This window comes from Schistocerca piceifrons, unplaced genomic scaffold (assembly GCF_021461385.2).
Source record: "Schistocerca piceifrons isolate TAMUIC-IGC-003096 unplaced genomic scaffold, iqSchPice1.1 HiC_scaffold_1039, whole genome shotgun sequence".
NCBI lineage: Eukaryota > Metazoa > Arthropoda > Insecta > Orthoptera > Acrididae > Schistocerca > Schistocerca piceifrons.
In genome coordinates, this window is record NW_025726840.1 from 1 (window position 1) to 21,892 (window position 21,892).

Genomic DNA, 21,892 nt, shown 5'->3' on the forward strand with positions numbered 1-21,892 from the left:
CAGGCAGCGATATTTACCACGATCGACTCGACATGCAGCTGCGAGATGCACAGGAGCAACAAAGCACTCCACGGTGCGGCGACATACGAAATCCACTGCCCAGCTACGCGTCGGCAACTAACAAAACGCCGACCCTGCCAGGATTCGAACCTGGAATCTTCTGATCCGTAGTCAGACGCGTTATCCGTTGCGCCACAGGGCCAGTGGCAGCATTTCTTTCTACGAGACAAGTGCAATTCGCTAAGAAACGTGTTCTCCATGGCTGAGCAAGCTCCCAAGGAAGGTACCTTTCGTGCAGCTGTGTGGCCGCAGTGCGCCTGCAGAGCTTAGAGCTTGCCACGCATCTGCTCTCGCTGTTCGACAGGTAGCAGAAGGGCAAGGCGCGCGTTTTCCCACGTTTTCTCGACGACGAGAGCCGGTTGATGTGCATGTAAGCGTAGCATATGAAACAAGAATAGCACGAAGCATTGGTAGTCAGGTGCCAAAGTCGCAGTATGGCATCAGGTGGCGATCGTATGTTTCTGTGGCCACCACTGGTTTTGCAGCAAAGTGAATACCGCTAACTGAAAGCACTCTGTTGTAGCCCCAGTGGCGCAATTGGTTAGCGCACGGTACTTATAAGGCAGTAGCCGTGAGCAATGCCGGGGTTGTGAGTTCGAGCCTCACCTGGGGCATACTTTTATTTCTTAGCAGCTGTCTCTGACAGCAACAGGAGGCTAGGTTTGAGATGTATCAGCTATTTGAGTAACATAATTGTGCATTCGAGACGCTAGCTGCGTCTTCCTCGGTAGTATAGTGGTTAGTATCCCCGCCTGTCACGCGGGAGACCGGGGTTCGATTCCCCGCCGGGGAGATGCGATTTTTATCTCACAACCCTGTTCGAGTGTTGCGCGTATGTGGGTCGTAAGAGCATTAACTTTGCGATCGTGGAGTGTAGTTGGCGCAAAATCTTAAAAAATGCTACAACTTAGGAAGTGGTTCTCGCATTCTTCACATTTCAGAACTGCGGGGTATGCTGTTAACGCTGTATCAAAGCACCCCAGCCGACGCTGTGGGCGTAATAATCGAGCTCGGCACAGTCCGCAAAAGAAATAATTTTAGCAGAGCGTGGTTTCGATCCACGGACCTCTGGGTTATGGGCCCAGCACGCTTCCACTGCGCCACTCTGCTGCCTGGGGTTGCGCCGGCTCTTCGCCACGTGACGTGGGACACTTGGAAAGTGTTGTCTGCGTCGCTTTCACACGCCTGTATTTAATTGCGTATCATCTCCTACAGCTCTCAGCTTGACTTGTCTCGACTTTGCTCGACTGACGCTACGCTGACGCTTGCAGGCAGCGATATTTACCACGATCGACTCGACATGCAGCTGCGAGATGCACAGGAGCAACAAAGCACTCCACGGTGCGGCGACATACGAAATCCACTGCCCAGCTACGCGTCGGCAACTAACAAAACGCCGACCCTGCCAGGATTCGAACCTGGAATCTTCTGATCCGTAGTCAGACGCGTTATCCGTTGCGCCACAGGGCCAGTGGCAGCATTTCTTTCTACGAGACAAGTGCAATTCGCTAAGAAACGTGTTCTCCATGGCTGAGCAAGCTCCCCAAGGAAGGTACCTTTCGTGCAGCTGCGTGGCCGCAGTGCGCCTGCAGAGCTTAGAGCTTGCCACGCATCTGCTCTCGCTGTTCGACAGGTAGCAGAAGGCAAGGCGCGCGTTTTCCCACGTTTTCTCGACGACGAGAGCCGGTTGATGTGCATGTAAGCGTAGCATATGAAACAAGAATAGCACGAAGCATTGGTAGTCAGGTGCCAAAGTCGCAGTATGGCATCAGGTGGCGATCGTATGTTTCTGTGGCCACCACTGGTTTGCAGCAAAGTGAATACCGCTAACTGAAAGCACTCTGTTGTAGCCCAGTGGCGCAGTTGGTTAGCGCACGGTACCTATAAGGCAGTAGCCGTGAGCAATGCCGGGGGTTGTGAGTTCGAGCCTCACCTGGGGCATACTTTTATTTCTTAGCAGCTGTCTCTGACAGCAACAGGACGCTAGGTTTGAGATGTATCAGCTATTTGAGTAACATAATTGTGCATTCGAGACGCTAGCTGCGTCTTCCTCGGTAGTATAGTGGTTAGTATCCCCGCCTGTCACGCGGGAGACCGGGGTTCGATTCCCGCCGGGGAGGCACATCCGATTTTTAATTGCTGCTCTATCACTCGCCGAACTTAGTGTAGGTCGTTTGCGGCTACTAGCACCATATCTCTCGCACACAGGCACCTGTCTACAGCGCATCCTCGGTAGTATAGTGGTTAGTATCCCCGCCTGTCACGCGGGAGACCGGGGTTCGATTCCCCGCCGGGGAGATGCGATTTTTATCTCACAACCCTGTTCGAGTGTTGCGCGTATGTGGGTCGTAAGAGCATTAACTTTGCGATCGTGGAGTGTAGTTGGCGCAAAATCTTAAAAAATGCTACAACTTAGGAAGTGGTTCTCGCATTCTTCACATTTCAGACTGCGGGGTATGCTGTTAACGCTGTATCAAAGCACCCCAGCCGACGCTGTGGGCGTAATAATCGAGCTCGGCACAGTCCGCAAAAGAAATAATTTTAGCAGAGCGTGGTTTCGATCCACGGACCTCTGGGTTATGGGCCCAGCACGCTTCCACTGCGCCACTCTGCTGCCTGGGGTTGCGCCGGCTCTTCGCCACGTGACGTGGGACACTTGGAAAGTGTTGTCTGCGTCGCTTTCACACGCCTGTATTTAATTGCGTATCATCTCCTACAGCTCTCAGCTTGACTTGTCTCGACTTTGCTCGACTGACGCTACGCTGACGCTTGCAGGCAGCGATATTTACCACGATCGACTCGACATGCAGCTGCGAGATGCACAGGAGCAACAAAGCACTCCACGGTGCGGCGACATACGAAATCCACTGCCCAGCTACGCGTCGGCAACTAACAAAACGCCGACCCTGCCAGGATTCGAACCTGGAATCTTCTGATCCGTAGTCAGACGCGTTATCCGTTGCGCCACAGGGCCAGTGGCAGCATTTCTTTCTACGAGACAAGTGCAATTCGCTAAGAAAACGTGTTCTCCATGGCTGAGCAAGCTCCCAAGGAAGGTACCTTTCGTGCAGCTGCGTGGCCGCAGTGCGCCTGCAGAGCTTAGAGCTTGCCACGCATCTGCTCTCGCTGTTCGACAGGTAGCAGAAGGCAAGGCGCGCGTTTTCCCACGTTTTCTCGACGACGAGAGCCGGTTGATGTGCATGTAAGCGTAGCATATGAAACAAGAATAGCACGAAGCATTGGTAGTCAGGTGCCAAAGTCGCAGTATGGCATCAGGTGGCGATCGTATGTTTCTGTGGCCACCACTGGTTTGCAGCAAAGTGAATACCGCTAACTGAAAGCACTCTGTTGTAGCCCCAGTGGGCGCAATTGGTTAGCGCACGGTACCTATAAGGCAGTAGCCGTGAGCAATGCCGGGGTTGTGAGTTCGAGCTCACCTTGGGGCATACTTTTATTTCTTAGCAGCTGTCTCTGACAGCAACAGGACGCTAGGTTTGAGATGTATCAGCTATTTGAGTAACATAATTGTGCATTCGAGACGCTAGCTGCGTCTTCCTCGGTAGTATAGTGGTTAGTATCCCCGCCTGTCACGCGGGAGACCGGGGTTCGATTCCCCGCCGGGGAGGCACATCCGATTTTTAATTGCTGCTCTATCACTCGCCGAACTTAGTGTAGGTCGTTTGCGGCTACTAGCACCATATCTCTCGCACACAGGCACCTGTCTACAGCGCATCCTCGGTAGTATAGTGGTTAGTATCCCCGCCTGTCACGCGGGAGACCGGGGTTCGATTCCCCGCCGGGGAGATGGCGATTTTTTATCTCACAACCCTGTTCGAGTGTTGCGCGTATGTGGGTCGTAAGAGCATTAACTTTGCGATCGTGGAGTGTAGTTGGCGCAAAATCTTAAAAAATGCTACAACTTAGGAAGTGGTTCTCGCATTCTTCACATTTCAGAACTGCGGGGTTATGCTGTTAACGCTGTATCAAAGCACCCCAGCCGACGCTGTGGGCGTAATAATCGAGCTCGGCACAGTCCGCAAAAGAAATAATTTTAGCAGAAGCGTGGTTTCGATCCACGGACCTCTGGGTTATGGGCCCAGCACGCTTCACTGCGCCACTCTGCTGCCTGGGGTTGCGCCGGCTCTTCGCCACGTGACGTGGGACACTTGGAAAGTGTTGTCTGCGTCGCTTTCACACGCCTGTATTTAATTGCGTATCATCTCCTACAGCTCTCAGCTTGACTTGTCTCGACTTTGCTCGACTGACGCCTACGCTGACGCTTGCAGGCAGCGATATTTACCACGATCGACTCGACATGCAGCTGCGAGATGCACAGGAGCAACAAAGCACTCCACGGTGCGGCGACATACGAAATCCACTGCCCAGCTACGCGTCGGCAACTAACAAAACGCCGACCCTGCCAGGATTCGAACCTGGAATCTTCTGATCCGTAGTCAGACGCGTTATCCGTTGCGCCACAGGGCCAGTGGCAGCATTTCTTTCTACGAGACAAGTGCAATTCGCTAAGAAACGTGTTCTCCATGGCTGAGCAAGCTCCCAAGGAAGGTACCTTTCGTGCAGCTGCGTGGCCGCAGTGCGCCTGCAGAGCTTAGAGCTTGCCACGCATCTGCTCTCGCTGTTCGACAGGTAGCAGAAGGCAAGGCGCGCGTTTTCCCACGTTTTCTCGACGACGAGAGCCGGTTGATGTGCATGTAAGCGTAGCATATGAAACAAGAATAGCACGAAGCATTGGTAGTCAGGTGCCAAAGTCGCAGTATGGCATCAGGTGGCGATCGTATGTTTCTGTGGCCACCACTGGTTTGCAGCAAAGTGAATACCGCTAACTGAAAGCACTCTGTTGTAGCCCCAGTGGCGCAATTGGTTAGCGCACGGTACCTATAAGGCAGTAGCCGTGAGCAATGCCGGGGTTGTGAGTTCGAGCCTCACCTTGGGGCATACTTTTATTTCTTAGCAGCTGTCTCTGACAGCAACAGGACGCTAGGTTTGAGATGTATCAGCTATTTGAGTAACATAATTGTGCATTCGAGACGCTAGCTGCGTCTTCCTCGGTAGTATAGTGGTTAGTATCCCCGCCTGTCACGCGGGAGACCGGGGTTCGATTCCCCGCCGGGAGGCACATCCGATTTTTAATTGCTGCTCTATCACTCGCGAACTTAGTGTAGGTCGTTTGCGGCTACTAGCACCATATCTCTCGCACACAGGCACCTGTCTACAGCGCATCCTCGGTAGTATAGTGGTTAGTATCCCGCCTGTCACGCGGGAGACCGGGGTTCGATTCCCGCGCGGGGAGATGCGATTTTTATCTCACAACCCTGTTCGAGTGTTGCGCGTATGTGGGTCGTAAGAGCATTAACTTTGCGATCGTGGAGTGTAGTTGGCGCAAAATCTTAAAAAATGCTACAACTTAGGAAGTGGTTCTCGCATTCTTCACATTTCAGAACTGCGGGGTATGCTGTTAACGCTGTATCAAAGCACCCCAGCCGACGCTGTGGGCGTAATAATCGAGCTCGGCACAGTCCGCAAAAGAAATAATTTTAGCAGAGCGTGGTTTCGATCCACGGACCTCTGGGTTATGGGCCCAGCACGCTTCCACTGCGCCACTCTGCTGCCTGGGGTTGCGCCGGCTCTTCGCCACGTGACGTGGGACACTTGGAAAGTGTTGTCTGCGTCGCTTTCACACGCCTGTATTTAATTGCGTATCATCTCCTACAGCTCTCAGCTTGACTTGTCTCGACTTTGCTCGACTGACGCTACGCTGACGCTTGCAGGCAGCGATATTTACCACGATCGACTCGACATGCAGCTGCGAGATGCACAGGAGCAACAAAGCACTCCACGGTGCGGCGACATACGAAATCCACTGCCCAGCTACGCGTCGGCAACTAACAAAACGCCGACCCTGCCAGGATTCGAACCTGGAATCTTCTGATCCGTAGTCAGACGCGTTATCCGTTGCGCCACAGGGCCAGTGGCAGCATTTCTTTCTACGAGACAAGTGCAATTCGCTAAGAAACGTGTTCTCCATGGCTGAGCAAGCTCCCAAGGAAGGTACCTTTCGTGCAGCTGTGTGGCCGCAGTGCGCCTGCAGAGCTTAGAGCTTGCCACGCATCTGCTCTCGCTGTTCGACAGGTAGCAGAAGGCAAGGCGCGCGTTTTCCCACGTTTTCTCGACGACGAGAGCCGGTTGATGTGCATGTAAGCGTAGCATATGAAACAAGAATAGCACGAAGCATTGGTAGTCAGGTGCCAAAGTCGCAGTATGGCATCAGGTGGCGATCGTATGTTTCTGTGGCCACCACTGGTTTGCAGCAAAGTGAATACCGCTAACTGAAAGCACTCTGTTGTAGCCCCAGTGGCGCAATTGGTTAGCGCACGGTACTTATAAGGCAGTAGCCGTGAGCAATGCCGGGGTTGTGAGTTCGAGCCTCACCTGGGGCATACTTTTATTTCTTAGCAGCTGTCTCTGACAGCAACAGGAGGCTAGGTTTGAGATGTATCAGCTATTTGAGTAACATAATTGTGCATTCGAGACGCTAGCTGCGTCTTCCTCGGTAGTATAGTGGTTAGTATCCCCGCCTGTCACGCGGGAGACCGGGGTTCGATTCCCCCGCCGGGGAGATGCGATTTTTATCTCACAACCCTGTTCGAGTGTTGCGCGTATGTGGGTCGTAAGAGCATTAACTTTGCGATCGTGGAGTGTAGTTGGCGCAAAATCTTAAAAAATGCTACAACTTAGGAAGTGGTTCTCGCATTCTTCACATTTCAGAAACTGCGGGGGTATGCTGTTAACGCTGTATCAAAGCACCCCAGCCGACGCTGTGGGCGTAATAATCGAGCTCGGCACAGTCCGCAAAAGAAATAATTTTAGCAGAGCGTGGTTTCGATCCACGGACCTCTGGGTTATGGGCCCAGCACGCTTCCACTGCGCCACTCTGCTGCCTGGGGTTGCGCCGGCTCTTCGCCACGTGACGTGGGACACTTGGAAAGTGTTGTCTGCGTCGCTTTCACACGCCTGTATTTAATTGCGTATCATCTCCTACAGCTCTCAGCTTGACTTGTCTCGACTTTGCTCGACTGACGCTACGCTGACGCTTGCAGGCAGCGATATTTACCACGATCGACTCGACATGCAGCTGCGAGATGCACAGGAGCAACAAAGCACTCCCACGGTGCGGCGACATACGAAATCCACTGCCCAGCTACGCGTCGGCAACTAACAAAACGCCGACCCTGCCAGGATTCGAACCTGGAATCTTCTGATCCGTAGTCAGACGCGTTATCCGTTGCGCCACAGGGCCAGTGGCAGCATTTCTTTCTACGAGACAAGTGCAATTCGCTAAGAAACGTGTTCTCCATGGCTGAGCAAGCTCCCAAGGAAGGTACCTTTCGTGCAGCTGCGTGGCCGCAGTGCGCCTGCAGAGCTTAGAGCTTGCCACGCATCTGCTCTCGCTGTTCGACAGGTAGCAGAAGGCAAGGCGCGCGTTTTCCCACGTTTTCTCGACGACGAGAGCCGGTTGATGTGCATGTAAGCGTAGCATATGAAACAAGAATAGCACGAAGCATTGGTAGTCAGGTGCCAAAGTCGCAGTATGGCATCAGGTGGCGATCGTATGTTTCTGTGGCCACCACTGGTTTGCAGCAAAGTGAATACCGCTAACTGAAAGCACTCTGTTGTAGCCCCAGTGGCGCAGTTGGTTAGCGCACGGTACCTATAAGGCAGTAGCCGTGAGCAATGCCGGGGTTGTGAGTTCGAGCCTCACCTGGGGCATACTTTTATTTCTTAGCAGCTGTCTCTGACAGCAACAGGACGCTAGGTTTGAGATGTATCAGCTATTTGAGTAACATAATTGTGCATTCGAGACGCTAGCTGCGTCTTCCTCGGTAGTATAGTGGTTAGTATCCCCGCCTGTCACGCGGGAGACCGGGGTTCGATTCCCCGCCGGGGAGGCACATCCGATTTTTAATTGCTGCTCTATCACTCGCCGAACTTAGTGTAGGTCGTTTGCGGCTACTAGCACCATATCTCTCGCACACAGGCACCTGTCTACAGCGCATCCTCGGTAGTATAGTGGTTAGTATCCCCGCCTGTCACGCGGGAGACCGGGGTTCGATTCCCCGCCGGGGAGATGCGATTTTTATCTCACAACCCTGTTCGAGTGTTGCGCGTATGTGGGTCGTAAGAGCATTAACTTTGCGATCGTGGAGTGTAGTTGGCGCAAAATCTTAAAAAATGCTACAACTTAGGAAGTGGTTCTCGCATTCTTCACATTTCAGAACTGCGGGGTATGCTGTTAACGCTGTATCAAAGCACCCCAGCCGACGCTGTGGGCGTAATAATCGAGCTCGGCACAGTCCGCAAAAGAAATAATTTTAGCAGAGCGTGGTTTCGATCCACGGACCTCTGGGTTATGGGCCCAGCACGCTTCCACTGCGCCACTCTGCTGCCTGGGGTTGCGCCGGCTCTTCGCCACGTGACGTGGGACACTTGGAAAGTGTTGTCTGCGTCGCTTTCACACGCCTGTATTTAATTGCGTATCATCTCCTACAGCTCTCAGCTTGACTTGTCTCGACTTTGCTCGACTGACGCTACGCTGACGCTTGCAGGCAGCGATATTTACCACGATCGACTCGACATGCAGCTGCGAGATGCACAGGAGCAACAAAGCACTCCACGGTGCGGCGACATACGAAATCCACTGCCCAGCTACGCGTCGGCAACTAACAAAACGCCGACCCTGCCAGGATTCGAACCTGGAATCTTCTGATCCGTAGTCAGACGCGTTATCCGTTGCGCCACAGGGCCAGTGGCAGCATTTCTTTCTACGAGACAAGTGCAATTCGCTAAGAAACGTGTTCTCCATGGCTGAGCAAGCTCCCAAGGAAGGTACCTTTCGTGCAGCTGTGTGGCCGCAGTGCGCCTGCAGAGCTTAGAGCTTGCCACGCATCTGCTCTCGCTGTTCGACAGGTAGCAGAAGGCAAGGCGCGCGTTTTCCCACGTTTTCTCGACGACGAGAGCCGGTTGATGTGCATGTAAGCGTAGCATATGAAACAAGAATAGCACGAAGCATTGGTAGTCAGGTGCCAAAGTCGCAGTATGGCATCAGGTGGCGATCGTATGTTTCTGTGGCCACCACTGGTTTGCAGCAAAGTGAATACCGCTAACTGAAAGCACTCTGTTGTAGCCCCAGTGGCGCAATTGGTTAGCGCACGGTACTTATAAGGCAGTAGCCGTGAGCAATGCCGGGGTTGTGAGTTCGAGCCTCACCTGGGGCATACTTTTATTTCTTAGCAGCTGTCTCTGACAGCAACAGGAGGCTAGGTTTGAGATGTATCAGCTATTTGAGTAACATAATTGTGCATTCGAGACGCTAGCTGCGTCTTCCTCGGTAGTATAGTGGTTAGTATCCCCGCCTGTCACGCGGGAGACCGGGGTTCGATTCCCCGCCGGGGAGATGCGATTTTTATCTCACAACCCTGTTCGAGTGTTGCGCGTATGTGGGTCGTAAGAGCATTAACTTTGCGATCGTGGAGTGTAGTTGGCGCAAAATCTTAAAAAATGCTACAACTTAGGAAGTGGTTCTCGCATTCTTCACATTTCAGAACTGCGGGGTATGCTGTTAACGCTGTATCAAAGCACCCCAGCCGACGCTGTGGGCGTAATAATCGAGCTCGGCACAGTCCGCAAAAGAAATAATTTTAGCAGAGCGTGGTTTCGATCCACGGACCTCTGGGTTATGGGCCCAGCACGCTTCCACTGCGCCACTCTGCTGCCTGGGGTTGCGCCGGCTCTTCGCCACGTGACGTGGGACACTTGGAAAGTGTTGTCTGCGTCGCTTTCACACGCCTGTATTTAATTGCGTATCATCTCCTACAGCTCTCAGCTTGACTTGTCTCGACTTTGCTCGACTGACGCTACGCTGACGCTTGCAGGCAGCGATATTTACCACGATCGACTCGACATGCAGCTGCGAGATGCACAGGAGCAACAAAGCACTCCACGGTGCGGCGACATACGAAATCCACTGCCCAGCTACGCGTCGGCAACTAACAAAACGCCGACCCTGCCAGGATTCGAACCTGGAATCTTCTGATCCGTAGTCAGACGCGTTATCCGTTGCGCCACAGGGCCAGTGGCAGCATTTCTTTCTACGAGACAAGTGCAATTCGCTAAGAAACGTGTTCTCCATGGCTGAGCAAGCTCCCAAGGAAGGTACCTTTCGTGCAGCTGCGTGGCCGCAGTGCGCCTGCAGAGCTTAGAGCTTGCCACGCATCTGCTCTCGCTGTTCGACAGGTAGCAGAAGGCAAGGCGCGCGTTTTCCCACGTTTTCTCGACGACGAGAGCCGGTTGATGTGCATGTAAGCGTAGCATATGAAACAAGAATAGCACGAAGCATTGGTAGTCAGGTGCCAAAGTCGCAGTATGGCATCAGGTGGCGATCGTATGTTTCTGTGGCCACCACTGGTTTGCAGCAAAGTGAATACCGCTAACTGAAAGCACTCTGTTGTAGCCCCAGTGGCGCAATTGGTTAGCGCACGGTACCTATAAGGCAGTAGCCGTGAGCAATGCCGGGGTTGTGAGTTCGAGCCTCACCTGGGGCATACTTTTATTTCTTAGCAGCTGTCTCTGACAGCAACAGGACGCTAGGTTTGAGATGTATCAGCTATTTGAGTAACATAATTGTGCATTCGAGACGCTAGCTGCGTCTTCCTCGGTAGTATAGTGGTTAGTATCCCCGCCTGTCACGCGGGAGACCGGGGTTCGATTCCCCGCCGGGGAGGCACATCCGATTTTTAATTGCTGCTCTATCACTCGCCGAAGTTAGTGTAGGTCGTTTGCGGCTACTAGCACCATATCTCTCGCACACAGGCACCTGTCTACAGCGCATCCTCGGTAGTATAGTGGTTAGTATCCCCGCCTGTCACGCGGGAGACCGGGGTTCGATTCCCCGCCGGGGAGATGCGATTTTTATCTCACAACCCTGTTCGAGTGTTGCGCGTATGTGGGTCGTAAGAGCATTAACTTTGCGATCGTGGAGTGTAGTTGGCGCAAAATCTTAAAAAATGCTACAACTTAGGAAGTGGTTCTCGCATTCTTCACATTTCAGAACTGCGGGGTATGCTGTTAACGCTGTATCAAAGCACCCCAGCCGACGCTGTGGGCGTAATAATCGAGCTCGGCACAGTCCGCAAAAGAAATAATTTTAGCAGAGCGTGGTTTCGATCCACGGACCTCTGGGTTATGGGCCCAGCACGCTTCCACTGCGCCACTCTGCTGCCTGGGGTTGCGCCGGCTCTTCGCCACGTGACGTGGGACACTTGGAAAGTGTTGTCTGCGTCGCTTTCACACGCCTGTATTTAATTGCGTATCATCTCCTACAGCTCTCAGCTTGACTTGTCTCGACTTTGCTCGACTGACGCTACGCTGACGCTTGCAGGCAGCGATATTTACCACGATCGACTCGACATGCAGCTGCGAGATGCACAGGAGCAACAAAGCACTCCACGGTGCGGCGACATACGAAATCCACTGCCCAGCTACGCGTCGGCAACTAACAAAACGCCGACCCTGCCAGGATTCGAACCTGGAATCTTCTGATCCGTAGTCAGACGCGTTATCCGTTGCGCCACAGGGCCAGTGGCAGCATTTCTTTCTACGAGACAAGTGCAATTCGCTAAGAAACGTGTTCTCCATGGCTGAGCAAGCTCCCAAGGAAGGTACCTTTCGTGCAGCTGTGTGGCCGCAGTGCGCCTGCAGAGCTTAGAGCTTGCCACGCATCTGCTCTCGCTGTTCGACAGGTAGCAGAAGGCAAGGCGCGCGTTTTCCCACGTTTTCTCGACGACGAGAGCCGGTTGATGTGCATGTAAGCGTAGCATATGAAACAAGAATAGCACGAAGCATTGGTAGTCAGGTGCCAAAGTCGCAGTATGGCATCAGGTGGCGATCGTATGTTTCTGTGGCCACCACTGGTTTGCAGCAAAGTGAATACCGCTAACTGAAAGCACTCTGTTGTAGCCCCAGTGGCGCAATTGGTTAGCGCACGGTACTTATAAGGCAGTAGCCGTGAGCAATGCCGGGGTTGTGAGTTCGAGCCTCACCTGGGGCATACTTTTATTTCTTAGCAGCTGTCTCTGACAGCAACAGGAGGCTAGGTTTGAGATGTATCAGCTATTTGAGTAACATAATTGTGCATTCGAGACGCTAGCTGCGTCTTCCTCGGTAGTATAGTGGTTAGTATCCCCGCCTGTCACGCGGGAGACCGGGGTTCGATTCCCCGCCGGGGAGATGCGATTTTTATCTCACAACCCTGTTCGAGTGTTGCGCGTATGTGGGTCGTAAGAGCATTAACTTTGCGATCGTGGAGTGTAGTTGGCGCAAAATCTTAAAAAATGCTACAACTTAGGAAGTGGTTCTCGCATTCTTCACATTTCAGAACTGCGGGGTATGCTGTTAACGCTGTATCAAAGCACCCCAGCCGACGCTGTGGGCGTAATAATCGAGCTCGGCACAGTCCGCAAAAGAAATAATTTTAGCAGAGCGTGGTTTCGATCCACGGACCTCTGGGTTATGGGCCCAGCACGCTTCCACTGCGCCACTCTGCTGCCTGGGGTTGCGCCGGCTCTTCGCCACGTGACGTGGGACACTTGGAAAGTGTTGTCTGCGTCGCTTTCACACGCCTGTATTTAATTGCGTATCATCTCCTACAGCTCTCAGCTTGACTTGTCTCGACTTTGCTCGACTGACGCTACGCTGACGCTTGCAGGCAGCGATATTTACCACGATCGACTCGACATGCAGCTGCGAGATGCACAGGAGCAACAAAGCACTCCACGGTGCGGCGACATACGAAATCCACTGCCCAGCTACGCGTCGGCAACTAACAAAACGCCGACCCTGCCAGGATTCGAACCTGGAATCTTCTGATCCGTAGTCAGACGCGTTATCCGTTGCGCCACAGGGCCAGTGGCAGCATTTCTTTCTACGAGACAAGTGCAATTCGCTAAGAAACGTGTTCTCCATGGCTGAGCAAGCTCCCAAGGAAGGTACCTTTCGTGCAGCTGTGTGGCCGCAGTGCGCCTGCAGAGCTTAGAGCTTGCCACGCATCTGCTCTCGCTGTTCGACAGGTAGCAGAAGGCAAGGCGCGCGTTTTCCCACGTTTTCTCGACGACGAGAGCCGGTTGATGTGCATGTAAGCGTAGCATATGAAACAAGAATAGCACGAAGCATTGGTAGTCAGGTGCCAAAGTCGCAGTATGGCATCAGGTGGCGATCGTATGTTTCTGTGGCCACCACTGGTTTGCAGCAAAGTGAATACCGCTAACTGAAAGCACTCTGTTGTAGCCCCAGTGGCGCAATTGGTTAGCGCACGGTACTTATAAGGCAGTAGCCGTGAGCAATGCCGGGGTTGTGAGTTCGAGCCTCACCTGGGGCATACTTTTATTTCTTAGCAGCTGTCTCTGACAGCAACAGGAGGCTAGGTTTGAGATGTATCAGCTATTTGAGTAACATAATTGTGCATTCGAGACGCTAGCTGCGTCTTCCTCGGTAGTATAGTGGTTAGTATCCCCGCCTGTCACGCGGGAGACCGGGGTTCGATTCCCCGCCGGGGAGATGCGATTTTTATCTCACAACCCTGTTCGAGTGTTGCGCGTATGTGGGTCGTAAGAGCATTAACTTTGCGATCGTGGAGTGTAGTTGGCGCAAAATCTTAAAAAATGCTACAACTTAGGAAGTGGTTCTCGCATTCTTCACATTTCAGAACTGCGGGGTATGCTGTTAACGCTGTATCAAAGCACCCCAGCCGACGCTGTGGGCGTAATAATCGAGCTCGGCACAGTCCGCAAAAGAAATAATTTTAGCAGAGCGTGGTTTCGATCCACGGACCTCTGGGTTATGGGCCCAGCACGCTTCCACTGCGCCACTCTGCTGCCTGGGGTTGCGCCGGCTCTTCGCCACGTGACGTGGGACACTTGGAAAGTGTTGTCTGCGTCGCTTTCACACGCCTGTATTTAATTGCGTATCATCTCCTACAGCTCTCAGCTTGACTTGTCTCGACTTTGCTCGACTGACGCTACGCTGACGCTTGCAGGCAGCGATATTTACCACGATCGACTCGACATGCAGCTGCGAGATGCACAGGAGCAACAAAGCACTCCACGGTGCGGCGACATACGAAATCCACTGCCCAGCTACGCGTCGGCAACTAACAAAACGCCGACCCTGCCAGGATTCGAACCTGGAATCTTCTGATCCGTAGTCAGACGCGTTATCCGTTGCGCCACAGGGCCAGTGGCAGCATTTCTTTCTACGAGACAAGTGCAATTCGCTAAGAAACGTGTTCTCCATGGCTGAGCAAGCTCCCAAGGAAGGTACCTTTCGTGCAGCTGCGTGGCCGCAGTGCGCCTGCAGAGCTTAGAGCTTGCCACGCATCTGCTCTCGCTGTTCGACAGGTAGCAGAAGGCAAGGCGCGCGTTTTCCCACGTTTTCTCGACGACGAGAGCCGGTTGATGTGCATGTAAGCGTAGCATATGAAACAAGAATAGCACGAAGCATTGGTAGTCAGGTGCCAAAGTCGCAGTATGGCATCAGGTGGCGATCGTATGTTTCTGTGGCCACCACTGGTTTGCAGCAAAGTGAATACCGCTAACTGAAAGCACTCTGTTGTAGCCCCAGTGGCGCAATTGGTTAGCGCACGGTACCTATAAGGCAGTAGCCGTGAGCAATGCCGGGGTTGTGAGTTCGAGCCTCACCTGGGGCATACTTTTATTTCTTAGCAGCTGTCTCTGACAGCAACAGGACGCTAGGTTTGAGATGTATCAGCTATTTGAGTAACATAATTGTGCATTCGAGACGCTAGCTGCGTCTTCCTCGGTAGTATAGTGGTTAGTATCCCCGCCTGTCACGCGGGAGACCGGGGTTCGATTCCCCGCCGGGGAGGCACATCCGATTTTTAATTGCTGCTCTATCACTCGCCGAACTTAGTGTAGGTCGTTTGCGGCTACTAGCACCATATCTCTCGCACACAGGCACCTGTCTACAGCGCATCCTCGGTAGTATAGTGGTTAGTATCCCCGCCTGTCACGCGGGAGACCGGGGTTCGATTCCCCGCCGGGGAGATGCGATTTTTATCTCACAACCCTGTTCGAGTGTTGCGCGTATGTGGGTCGTAAGAGCATTAACTTTGCGATCGTGGAGTGTAGTTGGCGCAAAATCTTAAAAAATGCTACAACTTAGGAAGTGGTTCTCGCATTCTTCACATTTCAGAACTGCGGGGTATGCTGTTAACGCTGTATCAAAGCACCCCAGCCGACGCTGTGGGCGTAATAATCGAGCTCGGCACAGTCCGCAAAAGAAATAATTTTAGCAGAGCGTGGTTTCGATCCACGGACCTCTGGGTTATGGGCCCAGCACGCTTCCACTGCGCCACTCTGCTGCCTGGGGTTGCGCCGGCTCTTCGCCACGTGACGTGGGACACTTGGAAAGTGTTGTCTGCGTCGCTTTCACACGCCTGTATTTAATTGCGTATCATCTCCTACAGCTCTCAGCTTGACTTGTCTCGACTTTGCTCGACTGACGCTACGCTGACGCTTGCAGGCAGCGATATTTACCACGATCGACTCGACATGCAGCTGCGAGATGCACAGGAGCAACAAAGCACTCCACGGTGCGGCGACATACGAAATCCACTGCCCAGCTACGCGTCGGCAACTAACAAAACGCCGACCCTGCCAGGATTCGAACCTGGAATCTTCTGATCCGTAGTCAGACGCGTTATCCGTTGCGCCACAGGGCCAGTGGCAGCATTTCTTTCTACGAGACAAGTGCAATTCGCTAAGAAACGTGTTCTCCATGGCTGAGCAAGCTCCCAAGGAAGGTACCTTTCGTGCAGCTGCGTGGCCGCAGTGCGCCTGCAGAGCTTAGAGCTTGCCACGCATCTGCTCTCGCTGTTCGACAGGTAGCAGAAGGCAAGGCGCGCGTTTTCCCACGTTTTCTCGACGACGAGAGCCGGTTGATGTGCATGTAAGCGTAGCATATGAAACAAGAATAGCACGAAGCATTGGTAGTCAGGTGCCAAAGTCGCAGTATGGCATCAGGTGGCGATCGTATGTTTCTGTGGCCACCACTGGTTTGCAGCAAAGTGAATACCGCTAACTGAAAGCACTCTGTTGTAGCCCCAGTGGCGCAATTGGTTAGCGCACGGTACCTATAAGGCAGTAGCCGTGAGCAATGCCGGGGTTGTGAGTTCGAGCCTCACCTGGGGCATACTTTTATTTCTTAGCAGCTGTCTCTGACAGCAACAGGACGCTAGGTTTGAGATGTATCAGCTATTTGAGTAACATAATTGTGCATTCGAGACGCTAGCTGCGTCTTCCTCGGTAGTATAGTGGTTAGTATCCCCGCCTGTCACGCGGGAGACCGGGGTTCGATTCCCCGCCGGGGAGGCACATCCGATTTTTAATTGCTGCTCTATCACTCGCCGAACTTAGTGTAGGTCGTTTGCGGCTACTAGCACCATATCTCTCGCACACAGGCACCTGTCTACAGCGCATCCTCGGTAGTATAGTGGTTAGTATCCCCGCCTGTCACGCGGGAGACCGGGGTTCGATTCCCCGCCGGGGAGATGCGATTTTTATCTCACAACCCTGTTCGAGTGTTGCGCGTATGTGGGTCGTAAGAGCATTAACTTTGCGATCGTGGAGTGTAGTTGGCGCAAAATCTTAAAAAATGCTACAACTTAGGAAGTGGTTCTCGCATTCTTCACATTTCAGAACTGCGGGGTATGCTGTTAACGCTGTATCAAAGCACCCCAGCCGACGCTGTGGGCGTAATAATCGAGCTCGGCACAGTCCGCAAAAGAAATAATTTTAGCAGAGCGTGGTTTCGATCCACGGACCTCTGGGTTATGGGCCCAGCACGCTTCCACTGCGCCACTCTGCTGCCTGGGGTTGCGCCGGCTCTTCGCCACGTGACGTGGGACACTTGGAAAGTGTTGTCTGCGTCGCTTTCACACGCCTGTATTTAATTGCGTATCATCTCCTACAGCTCTCAGCTTGACTTGTCTCGACTTTGCTCGACTGACGCTACGCTGACGCTTGCAGGCAGCGATATTTACCACGATCGACTCGACATGCAGCTGCGAGATGCACAGGAGCAACAAAGCACTCCACGGTGCGGCGACATACGAAATCCACTGCCCAGCTACGCGTCGGCAACTAACAAAACGCCGACCCTGCCAGGATTCGAACCTGGAATCTTCTGATCCGTAGTCAGACGCGTTATCCGTTGCGCCACAGGGCCAGTGGCAGCATTTCTTTCTACGAGACAAGTGCAATTCGCTAAGAAACGTGTTCTCCATGGCTGAGCAAGCTCCCAAGGAAGGTACCTTTCGTGCAGCTGTGTGGCCGCAGTGCGCCTGCAGAGCTTAGAGCTTGCCACGCATCTGCTCTCGCTGTTCGACAGGTAGCAGAAGGCAAGGCGCGCGTTTTCCCACGTTTTCTCGACGACGAGAGCCGGTTGATGTGCATGTAAGCGTAGCATATGAAACAAGAATAGCACGAAGCATTGGTAGTCAGGTGCCAAAGTCGCAGTATGGCATCAGGTGGCGATCGTATGTTTCTGTGGCCACCACTGGTTTGCAGCAAAGTGAATACCGCTAACTGAAAGCACTCTGTTGTAGCCCCAGTGGCGCAATTGGTTAGCGCACGGTACTTATAAGGCAGTAGCCGTGAGCAATGCCGGGGTTGTGAGTTCGAGCCTCACCTGGGGCATACTTTTATTTCTTAGCAGCTGTCTCTGACAGCAACAGGAGGCTAGGTTTGAGATGTATCAGCTATTTGAGTAACATAATTGTGCATTCGAGACGCTAGCTGCGTCTTCCTCGGTAGTATAGTGGTTAGTATCCCCGCCTGTCACGCGGGAGACCGGGGTTCGATTCCCCGCCGGGGAGATGCGATTTTTATCTCACAACCCTGTTCGAGTGTTGCGCGTATGTGGGTCGTAAGAGCATTAACTTTGCGATCGTGGAGTGTAGTTGGCGCAAAATCTTAAAAAATGCTACAACTTAGGAAGTGGTTCTCGCATTCTTCACATTTCAGAACTGCGGGGTATGCTGTTAACGCTGTATCAAAGCACCCCAGCCGACGCTGTGGGCGTAATAATCGAGCTCGGCACAGTCCGCAAAAGAAATAATTTTAGCAGAGCGTGGTTTCGATCCACGGACCTCTGGGTTATGGGCCCAGCACGCTTCCACTGCGCCACTCTGCTGCCTGGGGTTGCGCCGGCTCTTCGCCACGTGACGTGGGACACTTGGAAAGTGTTGTCTGCGTCGCTTTCACACGCCTGTATTTAATTGCGTATCATCTCCTACAGCTCTCAGCTTGACTTGTCTCGACTTTGCTCGACTGACGCTACGCTGACGCTTGCAGGCAGCGATATTTACCACGATCGACTCGACATGCAGCTGCGAGATGCACAGGAGCAACAAAGCACTCCACGGTGCGGCGACATACGAAATCCACTGCCCAGCTACGCGTCGGCAACTAACAAAACGCCGACCCTGCCAGGATTCGAACCTGGAATCTTCTGATCCGTAGTCAGACGCGTTATCCGTTGCGCCACAGGGCCAGTGGCAGCATTTCTTTCTACGAGACAAGTGCAATTCGCTAAGAAACGTGTTCTCCATGGCTGAGCAAGCTCCCAAGGAAGGTACCTTTCGTGCAGCTGTGTGGCCGCAGTGCGCCTGCAGAGCTTAGAGCTTGCCACGCATCTGCTCTCGCTGTTCGACAGGTAGCAGAAGGCAAGGCGCGCGTTTTCCCACGTTTTCTCGACGACGAGAGCCGGTTGATGTGCATGTAAGCGTAGCATATGAAACAAGAATAGCACGAAGCATTGGTAGTCAGGTGCCAAAGTCGCAGTATGGCATCAGGTGGCGATCGTATGTTTCTGTGGCCACCACTGGTTTGCAGCAAAGTGAATACCGCTAACTGAAAGCACTCTGTTGTAGCCCCAGTGGCGCAATTGGTTAGCGCACGGTACTTATAAGGCAGTAGCCGTGAGCAATGCCGGGGTTGTGAGTTCGAGCCTCACCTGGGGCATACTTTTATTTCTTAGCAGCTGTCTCTGACAGCAACAGGAGGCTAGGTTTGAGATGTATCAGCTATTTGAGTAACATAATTGTGCATTCGAGACGCTAGCTGCGTCTTCCTCGGTAGTATAGTGGTTAGTATCCCCGCCTGTCACGCGGGAGACCGGGGTTCGATTCCCCGCCGGGGAGATGCGATTTTTATCTCACAACCCTGTTCGAGTGTTGCGCGTATGTGGGTCGTAAGAGCATTAACTTTGCGATCGTGGAGTGTAGTTGGCGCAAAATCTTAAAAAATGCTACAACTTAGGAAGTGGTTCTCGCATTCTTCACATTTCAGAACTGCGGGGTATGCTGTTAACGCTGTATCAAAGCACCCCAGCCGACGCTGTGGGCGTAATAATCGAGCTCGGCACAGTCCGCAAAAGAAATAATTTTAGCAGAGCGTGGTTTCGATCCACGGACCTCTGGGTTATGGGCCCAGCACGCTTCCACTGCGCCACTCTGCTGCCTGGGGTTGCGCCGGCTCTTCGCCACGTGACGTGGGACACTTGGAAAGTGTTGTCTGCGTCGCTTTCACACGCCTGTATTTAATTGCGTATCATCTCCTACAGCTCTCAGCTTGACTTGTCTCGACTTTGCTCGACTGACGCTACGCTGACGCTTGCAGGCAGCGATATTTACCACTATCGACTCGACATGCAGCTGCGAGATGCACAGGAGCAACAAAGCACTCCACGGTGCGGCGACATACGAAATCCACTGCCCAGCTACGCGTCGGCAACTAACAAAACGCCGACCCTGCCAGGATTCGAACCTGGAATCTTCTGATCCGTAGTCAGACGCGTTATCCGTTGCGCCACAGGGCCAGTGGCAGCATTTCTTTCTACGAGACAAGTGCAATTCGCTAAGAAACGTGTTCTCCATGGCTGAGCAAGCTCCCAAGGAAGGTACCTTTCGTGCAGCTGCGTGGCCGCAGTGCGCCTGCAGAGCTTAGAGCTTGCCACGCATCTGCTCTCGCTGTTCGACAGGTAGCAGAAGGCAAGGCGCGCGTTTTCCCACGTTTTCTCGACGACGAGAGCCGGTTGATGTGCATGTAAGCGTAGCATATGAAACAAGAATAGCACGAAGCATTGGTAGTCAGGTGCCAAAGTCGCAGTATGGCATCAGGTGGCGATCGTATGTTTCTGTGGCCACCACTGGTTTGCAGCAAAGTGAATACCGCTAACTGAAAGCACTCTGTTGTAGCCCCAGTGGCGCAATTGGTTAGCGCACGGTACCTATAAGGCAGTAGCCGTGAGCAATGCCGGGGTTGTGAGTTCGAGCCTCACCTGGGGCATACTTTTATTTCTTAGCAGCTGTCTCTGACAGCAACAGGACGCTAGGTTTGAGATGTATCAGCTATTTGAGTAACATAATTGTGCATTCGAGACGCTAGCTGCGTCTTCCTCGGTAGTATAGTGGTTAGTATCCCCGCCTGTCACGCGGGAGACCGGGGTTCGATTCCCCGCCGGGGAGGCACATCCGATTTTTAATTGCTGCTCTATCACTCGCCGAACTTAGTGTAGGTCGTTTGCGGCTACTAGCACCATATCTCTCGCACACAGGCACCTGTCTACAGCGCATCCTCGGTAGTATAGTGGTTAGTATCCCCGCCTGTCACGCGGGAGACCGGGGTTCGATTCCCCGCCGGGGAGATGCGATTTTTATCTCACAACCCTGTTCGAGTGTTGCGCGTATGTGGGTCGTAAGAGCATTAACTTTGCGATCGTGGAGTGTAGTTGGCGCAAAATCTTAAAAAATGCTACAACTTAGGAAGTGGTTCTCGCATTCTTCACATTTCAGAACTGCGGGGTATGCTGTTAACGCTGTATCAAAGCACCCCAGCCGACGCTGTGGGCGTAATAATCGAGCTCGGCACAGTCCGCAAAAGAAATAATTTTAGCAGAGCGTGGTTTCGATCCACGGACCTCTGGGTTATGGGCCCAGCACGCTTCCACTGCGCCACTCTGCTGCCTGGGGTTGCGCCGGCTCTTCGCCACGTGACGTGGGACACTTGGAAAGTGTTGTCTGCGTCGCTTTCACACGCCTGTATTTAATTGCGTATCATCTCCTACAGCTCTCAGCTTGACTTGTCTCGACTTTGCTCGACTGACGCTACGCTGACGCTTGCAGGCAGCGATATTTACCACTATCGACTCGACATGCAGCTGCGAGATGCACAGGAGCAACAAAGCACTCCACGGTGCGGCGACATACGAAATCCACTGCCCAGCTACGCGTCGGCAACTAACAAAACGCCGACCCTGCCAGGATTCGAACCTGGAATCTTCTGATCCGTAGTCAGACGCGTTATCCGTTGCGCCACAGGGCCAGTGGCAGCATTTCTTTCTACGAGACAAGTGCAATTCGCTAAGAAACGTGTTCTCCATGGCTGAGCAAGCTCCCAAGGAAGGTACCTTTCGTGCAGCTGCGTGGCCGCAGTGCGCCTGCAGAGCTTAGAGCTTGCCACGCATCTGCTCTCGCTGTTCGACAGGTAGCAGAAGGCAAGGCGCGCGTTTTCCCACGTTTTCTCGACGACGAGAGCCGGTTGATGTGCATGTAAGCGTAGCATATGAAACAAGAATAGCACGAAGCATTGGTAGTCAGGTGCCAAAGTCACAGTATGGCATCAGGTGGCGATCGTATGTTTCTGTGGCCACCACTGGTTTGCAGCAAAGTGAATACCGCTAA

General features: G+C 53.1%; 64 non-coding genes across 64 annotated transcripts; 34 read left to right on the top strand and 30 right to left on the bottom strand.

Moving 5' to 3' along the window:
- Positions 1–129: 129 nt before the first annotated feature.
- Trnar-acg lies at positions 130–202 on the bottom strand. The gene has a single exon. It is a non-coding gene; the product is annotated as a tRNA-Arg (tRNA).
- Positions 203–582: 380 nt separating this feature from the next.
- Positions 583–674, top strand: Trnai-uau. The gene is given in 2 exon segments: positions 583–620; positions 639–674. It is a non-coding gene; the product is annotated as a tRNA-Ile (tRNA).
- A 107-nt stretch (positions 675–781) lies between these two features.
- Positions 782–853, top strand: Trnad-guc. Its single transcript has one exon. It is a non-coding gene; the product is annotated as a tRNA-Asp (tRNA).
- Positions 854–1,098: 245 nt separating this feature from the next.
- On the bottom strand, positions 1,099–1,170 carry Trnam-cau. The gene has a single exon. It is a non-coding gene; the product is annotated as a tRNA-Met (tRNA).
- Positions 1,171–1,457: 287 nt separating this feature from the next.
- On the bottom strand, positions 1,458–1,530 carry Trnar-acg. Its single transcript has one exon. It is a non-coding gene; the product is annotated as a tRNA-Arg (tRNA).
- A 756-nt stretch (positions 1,531–2,286) lies between these two features.
- Positions 2,287–2,358, top strand: Trnad-guc. Its single transcript has one exon. It is a non-coding gene; the product is annotated as a tRNA-Asp (tRNA).
- A 244-nt stretch (positions 2,359–2,602) lies between these two features.
- Positions 2,603–2,674, bottom strand: Trnam-cau. The gene has a single exon. It is a non-coding gene; the product is annotated as a tRNA-Met (tRNA).
- A 287-nt stretch (positions 2,675–2,961) lies between these two features.
- On the bottom strand, positions 2,962–3,034 carry Trnar-acg. Its single transcript has one exon. It is a non-coding gene; the product is annotated as a tRNA-Arg (tRNA).
- Positions 3,035–3,613: 579 nt separating this feature from the next.
- On the top strand, positions 3,614–3,685 carry Trnad-guc. Its single transcript has one exon. It is a non-coding gene; the product is annotated as a tRNA-Asp (tRNA).
- Positions 3,686–3,792: 107 nt separating this feature from the next.
- On the top strand, positions 3,793–3,864 carry Trnad-guc. Its single transcript has one exon. It is a non-coding gene; the product is annotated as a tRNA-Asp (tRNA).
- A 608-nt stretch (positions 3,865–4,472) lies between these two features.
- Trnar-acg lies at positions 4,473–4,545 on the bottom strand. Its single transcript has one exon. It is a non-coding gene; the product is annotated as a tRNA-Arg (tRNA).
- A 378-nt stretch (positions 4,546–4,923) lies between these two features.
- On the top strand, positions 4,924–5,016 carry Trnai-uau. Its single transcript is given in 2 exon segments — positions 4,924–4,961; positions 4,980–5,016. It is a non-coding gene; the product is annotated as a tRNA-Ile (tRNA).
- A 107-nt stretch (positions 5,017–5,123) lies between these two features.
- On the top strand, positions 5,124–5,195 carry Trnad-guc. Its single transcript has one exon. It is a non-coding gene; the product is annotated as a tRNA-Asp (tRNA).
- Positions 5,196–5,616: 421 nt separating this feature from the next.
- Trnam-cau lies at positions 5,617–5,688 on the bottom strand. The gene has a single exon. It is a non-coding gene; the product is annotated as a tRNA-Met (tRNA).
- Positions 5,689–5,975: 287 nt separating this feature from the next.
- Positions 5,976–6,048, bottom strand: Trnar-acg. The gene has a single exon. It is a non-coding gene; the product is annotated as a tRNA-Arg (tRNA).
- Positions 6,049–6,426: 378 nt separating this feature from the next.
- On the top strand, positions 6,427–6,518 carry Trnai-uau. Its single transcript is given in 2 exon segments — positions 6,427–6,464; positions 6,483–6,518. It is a non-coding gene; the product is annotated as a tRNA-Ile (tRNA).
- A 107-nt stretch (positions 6,519–6,625) lies between these two features.
- Trnad-guc lies at positions 6,626–6,698 on the top strand. Its single transcript has one exon. It is a non-coding gene; the product is annotated as a tRNA-Asp (tRNA).
- Positions 6,699–6,945: 247 nt separating this feature from the next.
- Positions 6,946–7,017, bottom strand: Trnam-cau. The gene has a single exon. It is a non-coding gene; the product is annotated as a tRNA-Met (tRNA).
- Positions 7,018–7,305: 288 nt separating this feature from the next.
- Positions 7,306–7,378, bottom strand: Trnar-acg. Its single transcript has one exon. It is a non-coding gene; the product is annotated as a tRNA-Arg (tRNA).
- A 378-nt stretch (positions 7,379–7,756) lies between these two features.
- On the top strand, positions 7,757–7,848 carry Trnai-uau. Its single transcript is given in 2 exon segments — positions 7,757–7,794; positions 7,813–7,848. It is a non-coding gene; the product is annotated as a tRNA-Ile (tRNA).
- A 107-nt stretch (positions 7,849–7,955) lies between these two features.
- Trnad-guc lies at positions 7,956–8,027 on the top strand. Its single transcript has one exon. It is a non-coding gene; the product is annotated as a tRNA-Asp (tRNA).
- A 107-nt stretch (positions 8,028–8,134) lies between these two features.
- Trnad-guc lies at positions 8,135–8,206 on the top strand. The gene has a single exon. It is a non-coding gene; the product is annotated as a tRNA-Asp (tRNA).
- Positions 8,207–8,451: 245 nt separating this feature from the next.
- On the bottom strand, positions 8,452–8,523 carry Trnam-cau. The gene has a single exon. It is a non-coding gene; the product is annotated as a tRNA-Met (tRNA).
- Positions 8,524–8,810: 287 nt separating this feature from the next.
- On the bottom strand, positions 8,811–8,883 carry Trnar-acg. Its single transcript has one exon. It is a non-coding gene; the product is annotated as a tRNA-Arg (tRNA).
- A 378-nt stretch (positions 8,884–9,261) lies between these two features.
- Trnai-uau lies at positions 9,262–9,353 on the top strand. The gene is given in 2 exon segments: positions 9,262–9,299; positions 9,318–9,353. It is a non-coding gene; the product is annotated as a tRNA-Ile (tRNA).
- A 107-nt stretch (positions 9,354–9,460) lies between these two features.
- Trnad-guc lies at positions 9,461–9,532 on the top strand. The gene has a single exon. It is a non-coding gene; the product is annotated as a tRNA-Asp (tRNA).
- A 245-nt stretch (positions 9,533–9,777) lies between these two features.
- Trnam-cau lies at positions 9,778–9,849 on the bottom strand. The gene has a single exon. It is a non-coding gene; the product is annotated as a tRNA-Met (tRNA).
- Positions 9,850–10,136: 287 nt separating this feature from the next.
- On the bottom strand, positions 10,137–10,209 carry Trnar-acg. Its single transcript has one exon. It is a non-coding gene; the product is annotated as a tRNA-Arg (tRNA).
- A 378-nt stretch (positions 10,210–10,587) lies between these two features.
- On the top strand, positions 10,588–10,679 carry Trnai-uau. The gene is given in 2 exon segments: positions 10,588–10,625; positions 10,644–10,679. It is a non-coding gene; the product is annotated as a tRNA-Ile (tRNA).
- Positions 10,680–10,786: 107 nt separating this feature from the next.
- Positions 10,787–10,858, top strand: Trnad-guc. Its single transcript has one exon. It is a non-coding gene; the product is annotated as a tRNA-Asp (tRNA).
- Positions 10,859–10,965: 107 nt separating this feature from the next.
- On the top strand, positions 10,966–11,037 carry Trnad-guc. Its single transcript has one exon. It is a non-coding gene; the product is annotated as a tRNA-Asp (tRNA).
- Positions 11,038–11,282: 245 nt separating this feature from the next.
- Trnam-cau lies at positions 11,283–11,354 on the bottom strand. The gene has a single exon. It is a non-coding gene; the product is annotated as a tRNA-Met (tRNA).
- Positions 11,355–11,641: 287 nt separating this feature from the next.
- On the bottom strand, positions 11,642–11,714 carry Trnar-acg. The gene has a single exon. It is a non-coding gene; the product is annotated as a tRNA-Arg (tRNA).
- Positions 11,715–12,092: 378 nt separating this feature from the next.
- On the top strand, positions 12,093–12,184 carry Trnai-uau. Its single transcript is given in 2 exon segments — positions 12,093–12,130; positions 12,149–12,184. It is a non-coding gene; the product is annotated as a tRNA-Ile (tRNA).
- A 107-nt stretch (positions 12,185–12,291) lies between these two features.
- On the top strand, positions 12,292–12,363 carry Trnad-guc. Its single transcript has one exon. It is a non-coding gene; the product is annotated as a tRNA-Asp (tRNA).
- A 245-nt stretch (positions 12,364–12,608) lies between these two features.
- Trnam-cau lies at positions 12,609–12,680 on the bottom strand. Its single transcript has one exon. It is a non-coding gene; the product is annotated as a tRNA-Met (tRNA).
- Positions 12,681–12,967: 287 nt separating this feature from the next.
- Positions 12,968–13,040, bottom strand: Trnar-acg. The gene has a single exon. It is a non-coding gene; the product is annotated as a tRNA-Arg (tRNA).
- Positions 13,041–13,418: 378 nt separating this feature from the next.
- Trnai-uau lies at positions 13,419–13,510 on the top strand. Its single transcript is given in 2 exon segments — positions 13,419–13,456; positions 13,475–13,510. It is a non-coding gene; the product is annotated as a tRNA-Ile (tRNA).
- Positions 13,511–13,617: 107 nt separating this feature from the next.
- On the top strand, positions 13,618–13,689 carry Trnad-guc. Its single transcript has one exon. It is a non-coding gene; the product is annotated as a tRNA-Asp (tRNA).
- Positions 13,690–13,934: 245 nt separating this feature from the next.
- On the bottom strand, positions 13,935–14,006 carry Trnam-cau. The gene has a single exon. It is a non-coding gene; the product is annotated as a tRNA-Met (tRNA).
- A 287-nt stretch (positions 14,007–14,293) lies between these two features.
- Positions 14,294–14,366, bottom strand: Trnar-acg. The gene has a single exon. It is a non-coding gene; the product is annotated as a tRNA-Arg (tRNA).
- Positions 14,367–14,744: 378 nt separating this feature from the next.
- On the top strand, positions 14,745–14,836 carry Trnai-uau. Its single transcript is given in 2 exon segments — positions 14,745–14,782; positions 14,801–14,836. It is a non-coding gene; the product is annotated as a tRNA-Ile (tRNA).
- A 107-nt stretch (positions 14,837–14,943) lies between these two features.
- Positions 14,944–15,015, top strand: Trnad-guc. Its single transcript has one exon. It is a non-coding gene; the product is annotated as a tRNA-Asp (tRNA).
- A 107-nt stretch (positions 15,016–15,122) lies between these two features.
- Trnad-guc lies at positions 15,123–15,194 on the top strand. The gene has a single exon. It is a non-coding gene; the product is annotated as a tRNA-Asp (tRNA).
- Positions 15,195–15,439: 245 nt separating this feature from the next.
- Trnam-cau lies at positions 15,440–15,511 on the bottom strand. Its single transcript has one exon. It is a non-coding gene; the product is annotated as a tRNA-Met (tRNA).
- A 287-nt stretch (positions 15,512–15,798) lies between these two features.
- Trnar-acg lies at positions 15,799–15,871 on the bottom strand. Its single transcript has one exon. It is a non-coding gene; the product is annotated as a tRNA-Arg (tRNA).
- Positions 15,872–16,249: 378 nt separating this feature from the next.
- On the top strand, positions 16,250–16,341 carry Trnai-uau. The gene is given in 2 exon segments: positions 16,250–16,287; positions 16,306–16,341. It is a non-coding gene; the product is annotated as a tRNA-Ile (tRNA).
- Positions 16,342–16,448: 107 nt separating this feature from the next.
- Positions 16,449–16,520, top strand: Trnad-guc. Its single transcript has one exon. It is a non-coding gene; the product is annotated as a tRNA-Asp (tRNA).
- A 107-nt stretch (positions 16,521–16,627) lies between these two features.
- Trnad-guc lies at positions 16,628–16,699 on the top strand. The gene has a single exon. It is a non-coding gene; the product is annotated as a tRNA-Asp (tRNA).
- A 245-nt stretch (positions 16,700–16,944) lies between these two features.
- On the bottom strand, positions 16,945–17,016 carry Trnam-cau. Its single transcript has one exon. It is a non-coding gene; the product is annotated as a tRNA-Met (tRNA).
- A 287-nt stretch (positions 17,017–17,303) lies between these two features.
- Trnar-acg lies at positions 17,304–17,376 on the bottom strand. Its single transcript has one exon. It is a non-coding gene; the product is annotated as a tRNA-Arg (tRNA).
- Positions 17,377–17,754: 378 nt separating this feature from the next.
- On the top strand, positions 17,755–17,846 carry Trnai-uau. Its single transcript is given in 2 exon segments — positions 17,755–17,792; positions 17,811–17,846. It is a non-coding gene; the product is annotated as a tRNA-Ile (tRNA).
- A 107-nt stretch (positions 17,847–17,953) lies between these two features.
- Trnad-guc lies at positions 17,954–18,025 on the top strand. Its single transcript has one exon. It is a non-coding gene; the product is annotated as a tRNA-Asp (tRNA).
- Positions 18,026–18,270: 245 nt separating this feature from the next.
- Trnam-cau lies at positions 18,271–18,342 on the bottom strand. The gene has a single exon. It is a non-coding gene; the product is annotated as a tRNA-Met (tRNA).
- Positions 18,343–18,629: 287 nt separating this feature from the next.
- Positions 18,630–18,702, bottom strand: Trnar-acg. Its single transcript has one exon. It is a non-coding gene; the product is annotated as a tRNA-Arg (tRNA).
- Positions 18,703–19,080: 378 nt separating this feature from the next.
- Trnai-uau lies at positions 19,081–19,172 on the top strand. The gene is given in 2 exon segments: positions 19,081–19,118; positions 19,137–19,172. It is a non-coding gene; the product is annotated as a tRNA-Ile (tRNA).
- Positions 19,173–19,279: 107 nt separating this feature from the next.
- Trnad-guc lies at positions 19,280–19,351 on the top strand. Its single transcript has one exon. It is a non-coding gene; the product is annotated as a tRNA-Asp (tRNA).
- Positions 19,352–19,596: 245 nt separating this feature from the next.
- On the bottom strand, positions 19,597–19,668 carry Trnam-cau. The gene has a single exon. It is a non-coding gene; the product is annotated as a tRNA-Met (tRNA).
- A 287-nt stretch (positions 19,669–19,955) lies between these two features.
- Positions 19,956–20,028, bottom strand: Trnar-acg. The gene has a single exon. It is a non-coding gene; the product is annotated as a tRNA-Arg (tRNA).
- Positions 20,029–20,406: 378 nt separating this feature from the next.
- Trnai-uau lies at positions 20,407–20,498 on the top strand. Its single transcript is given in 2 exon segments — positions 20,407–20,444; positions 20,463–20,498. It is a non-coding gene; the product is annotated as a tRNA-Ile (tRNA).
- Positions 20,499–20,605: 107 nt separating this feature from the next.
- On the top strand, positions 20,606–20,677 carry Trnad-guc. The gene has a single exon. It is a non-coding gene; the product is annotated as a tRNA-Asp (tRNA).
- A 107-nt stretch (positions 20,678–20,784) lies between these two features.
- Positions 20,785–20,856, top strand: Trnad-guc. Its single transcript has one exon. It is a non-coding gene; the product is annotated as a tRNA-Asp (tRNA).
- Positions 20,857–21,101: 245 nt separating this feature from the next.
- Positions 21,102–21,173, bottom strand: Trnam-cau. The gene has a single exon. It is a non-coding gene; the product is annotated as a tRNA-Met (tRNA).
- A 287-nt stretch (positions 21,174–21,460) lies between these two features.
- On the bottom strand, positions 21,461–21,533 carry Trnar-acg. Its single transcript has one exon. It is a non-coding gene; the product is annotated as a tRNA-Arg (tRNA).
- Between the last annotated feature and the right edge of the window lie 359 nt (positions 21,534–21,892).